The following is a 4,989-nucleotide window of genomic DNA, read 5'->3' on the forward strand; positions in this document are numbered from 1 at the left end:
TTGTTGGACTGTTGGCAGGTCCAACTCCAAATTTTTTTTTTTGCCTTGGGTTACCATTAAACTTTTTCCTTAAAACTAAAAGTCTTGAAATCCCATATTTCTGCTTTTGTCAAAGTTACTAAAATGGTTATTCAGTGGATATTATTCATGTAGATAATAGCAAAGTTTATTATAAAATATCTCATGCAATTCTCTGTATTAAAAACAAAAAGGTATGTGGTGGCTAGGTGGCACAGTGGATAGAGCACCGGCCCTGGAGTCAGGAGTACCAGAGTTCAAATCCAGCCTCAGTCACTTAATAATTACCTAGCTGTGTGGCCTTGGGCAAGCCACTTAACCCCACTGCCTTCCAAAAACCTAAAAAAAAAAGGTAGCACAATTAAGTAAATTCTTAACTATGTGAATAAAGTCCAAGATTATACAGGAATCTAGTTCAATGTCAACTTGTAATGAAGTGTCTAGTGATATATATCAATGAACTTTGGCCTTGTGTTTTTTTAATTTTTACTAATGACTTGGATAAAACATAGATAATTATCAAGGCAAAAATTTTGAACAGATGTTACCATATTAGCTATCAATTATGATCTGAACATATCTTGATGGACTATATCATCATGCCAAATTAACTGTGTAAAAATATATGAATTTCAAAAGTATTTTACTTGGATAAAAATAATTTTAAGTAGATGGTGAAGGAGTATGTAAAAGTTGCTTGTCTGGAAAGATCTGTAATTTTAGGGACCTATTACTTTATTATGAGTCATCAGGGTGATTTGGCATACCAAAAAACGAGCATCATTTAGGTTAATTTTATGGTCACATTTTCTAAGAATAAAAATTGTATGTTCTGCTCTAAAGTCTCAGTCCTTGAAAAATCTAATAGTATTTAAGGCATACCTTCTAGAGTAGTGAAGGGCTTTTATTTAAAATTATATTACAATGAGTTGATAGAATTGGGCATATTTTTCATTGTGAAAAGATGGAGCTGGGTTTGGGAGAGAGTGAAGATGATTGTCTTAACATATTTGAAAAGCTGACAAGGAAGAAGATAGATTTGTATTGTTTGATTTGAGAGGAAAGATCCAGAAATCAAAACTGCAAGGTCTGGATTTCAATATTAAAGGGTCAGTGTTTAGAATTTTAAGGTACTTTTTGTTTTACCTGGGAAAATTTAATTTAGCATTGACGTAAGACAAAGACAACACAAAATTAACCTGGAGAAAGAAGAGGAAATGTAAAAAGAGGGACACTTGAGGAGCTGGGCTTTATGTTTTCCAATCTTTATTCAGTTTTAGCCTTTCTCCAGGGCCCAATAAATAGCAATGAGCTCTCCCTCATTTCATTTCAGTAGTGGAATGTGACATGTAGAGAAGCGTGATTCTGAATGTCTCAGGGAAGATTTTCAGCAGTGAATATACCTCGGGCACAAAGCAGCATGGAGTCCTTGGCTGCATCATAGGGATATTCTTTGGAAGGCCTCTTCAAAACAGATAGTATTGTGTGTAGACATCTGATGCCTGCCATACCATTTCAGCAATATACTAGTTAACAAAGATGATGCCAATATCATCCCAATTTAGAAACTGCCAGAAGGTGTTCTCGATTTCTATGATGGTCTTATCCTTCAGCATCAAGAATTTTGAACAGCGATTCTTGTTAACCTCCTTGATGCCACCCTGCAGAAAGTCCTCATCTCCAATCACAGCAATCAGCTTCCCTCATCTAGCCATTCTGGAGGCCACTACACTTCACATAGAACCCTAAGGTATTTCTAAGACTTGAGTATACTAAAATTCCTTTAATGGTTATAGTTCCCTCAATTGTAAAATGGTAAATGTAGTCTAGAATCTAGAATCTTAGACCCATTCCACTACAAATCTATGATCAGGGGTTGCAAAGAGGCAACTTTGTGTCTATGGAAAAAATAAAACTAAAACAGCCAAAACCTAGGAAGAAGAGATATACCAAAGTGGAATAAATTGCAGCATGATCCACTTCACAGGTGTTCAAAGAGGCTGGTAGGTGGTGTAGCCATTGAGATTACTTCCAAATACAAAATTCTGTGATTCTGTAAAATACTTTAAAGTACATTCTTTCAATTCCTTTGTCTTTTTCTGTCAAAGTTAAACAGTCATAGGGTTTTTACTTAGGGTAAGAACTATTTTTTTTCTTTCAGTTCTTGAAACTCCTTTACCATTAGATTGTATTAGCTATTAATATTTAGGAACCCCAAGTCACTCCTATTTGAAGGTAGATTCCAACAGTTCCAACAGAAAGCATCTAAAATCTCACTATCTCTGTGGAAAAATATTATTTCATTTGTCAAAATGATCATCCTTGCCTTAGCTTGCCTTTATAGAAATCAAATGCTGTAAGGCTGCTCACTTGAAACACTCAATATCAGTCTTATTCTGCTTCCACTCCTGATTCTTTGTACTATCTAAGACTCAAGCTCTTACTTCACACCTTTAATTTTTTTCCATATGAAAAGCATTTATTTTCCCTTCCTCCCTCTTATATCCCTCACAAAACCTTCAAATAGACATAGACAAACAAAATGAAAATCCGCACTAAATATTTTCAAGAACATGTGTTCTGTTCTTCCTATAGAGTCCACCAATGCACCATCAACAGGTAAATAGCATTGTTCTTCGGCCCTCTAGAATCATAACTGATAATTGCATTGATCAGATCACTTTTGTGTTTCAGACATGTCCTAGGTTTGACTCATTAATTTATATTGATTCTTTGATTAGATCAAGATTATATATGTTTCACCCCAAAATGAAACCTCCTGACTCACCCCAAACTTTGGTATTAGTTACTATCACTGTAATCCTTGCCCCAGTATCACACAGACCTCCTTCATAGCATAGAAATTGGCTCTGACCAGCCCTGTCTTGTGTTTATGATTTGACTTTTTCATGCTCATCTTAGTAACTAATGACTCAGGGAATTGACCACAAAAAAAATGTGTTTTTCGTCTTTTTTTTTAATCAAGTAAATATTTGTATATCAGTCATTTTGTGCAAGAAAACTTGAAAAAATGAATGACAGGACATAAAGAGAAAACAGTTTGCTTTTGTCTGTGTTCAGATTAACACCAGTTCTTTCTGTGGAGGTGGATCAATCAGGAGTCCTTTGGAATTGTCTTAGATCATTGCATTGATGAGAATAGCTAAATCATTCAAAGTTGTTCATTTTATAGTATTATGGGTACTATATACAATGTTAGTTCCATTCTCTTTACTCTGCATCAGTTCATGTGAGTCTGAGCATGTTTTTCTGAAATTATTCTGCTTATCATTTCTTATAGCACAATATTCCATTATATTCAAATACTACAACTTGTTAATCCACTTACCAAATTGATAGGGATCCCCTCAAATTCAAATTCTTAGCCACCATAAAAAGAGTTAATGTAGGTAAAAAATAATTTTTTTTTCAAAGAAGAAAAGAGAAACTTTAATTCAACAAAATTTATTTTAGGGTCTTCTTTGTTACAGATACATTTGAAAGAGCCACAGTGGAATAGTAGTTCAAGTCCCACTCATGATGTATACTGGTTATGCAAATTTTGGCAAGATACTTAAACTGTTGTAGGCACAAAAATAATAGGATAATTTGATGATTATGTTTGTACTTCATTCTTAAAGAAGATCATGACATTAGGGAAGTCCTCAAGTAGCTTACATTCTCTAGGACCAGAGAGTTAGGTAGTAACATGGACAAAACACTGGATGTGGATTCAGGAAAACGAGAATCCTTTCTAATTAGCTTTAGACACTTATTAGTTATATAAATCCAGGTATGTCTCAGTTTCCTCAACTGTCAAATGGGGGGGGGCGGTCCTAATACTTCCCTGGGTTGCTTAATGGAGCAAATAAGATAATTTGTAAAGTAATTTGCACAGTTTCTAATATAGAGGAGACTCTTTTCAAAAAAGTTAATGGTATTTATTTTTCCAATTGCATGCAAAGATAATTTTCAATATTCATTTTTCTTGAGTTCTGCATAGTGACTTGTCCAGAGTTACAGAGGAATGACGGGGGTAACATTGGATTACAAATCAGGCAGCTCATTTAGAACAACTCATTTAGAAGATTCAGTTCTACCAATAGAACCTAAAAGATAATCTCAATTTAGGAACAGATTTTAGAAAAAGGTGAGGGAATTGCAGCACCACTGTCCATTTTAAACACACCTTGGGCTTTGTGGAAAATAATAGGCAATGGATGTTAGCAATGCAATATAACATTTTTTAGGCATGTTCCCAAGGTCTCATTATTCTGTCTGTGTATTCTAATATTGCAGCTGCTTGAAATGGATTTGCAGCTTCAAACTACTGTGATACATTCTCACTCCAAAGTTTATATTTAAAATGCCTTTTCTCACATCAGGAATGAATTTATGAGGGATGTGCATATTGGTGAGCTTTTTTAAAATACCATTTTAGCTGAATTATCTTTGTTTAATGCAAAGTTCCTTAATAAAAGAAAGCAAGAATAATCGTTCTCTTACCTCCATTTTTGCTACCTTAGCAGAACTAGAGAAAATGGAAAGCAATCAATTGTTCTCACTTATGAATAGATATCAATAGTATTTTCTGAAGTACATTAGATTTTTCTTTCTTTAAGCCTCTTTCAGGAATATGACTATACATACATACATATATATATATGTACATATAGATGGATTAAAATGAATAAAGCAAAAACCTTCCTGTATGAATAATGTAGTTTCTTAGCAATATATCAGATGGGTTTTCAAAGAGTATTTGATCTAATGTCTGTGTTAGGAAGTCTTAAATATTTAAGATTAATGCCAATAGTAGGAAGATAAAGGTGAAGTAGTAGATAGAGTATCAGTCTTGGAGTCAGGGGTCAGTAAAAGACATTTGACTCTTACTACCTGTGTGACCTTGGCTAACTCTAATTGTCTGGCATCCCAGGCCATCTCCATTTATCCTGATTCATATATGGTCCC

At 34.2% G+C, this 4,989-nt stretch overlaps 1 pseudogene; it reads right to left on the reverse strand.

Moving 5' to 3' along the window:
- Positions 1–967: 967 nt before the first annotated feature.
- On the reverse strand, positions 968–3,699 carry LOC141511741 (V-type proton ATPase subunit F pseudogene; annotated as a pseudogene).
- Between the last annotated feature and the right edge of the window lie 1,290 nt (positions 3,700–4,989).

The sequence above is a fragment of the Macrotis lagotis genome, chromosome 2, assembly GCF_037893015.1.
Source record: "Macrotis lagotis isolate mMagLag1 chromosome 2, bilby.v1.9.chrom.fasta, whole genome shotgun sequence".
Lineage (NCBI taxonomy): Eukaryota > Metazoa > Chordata > Mammalia > Peramelemorphia > Peramelidae > Macrotis > Macrotis lagotis.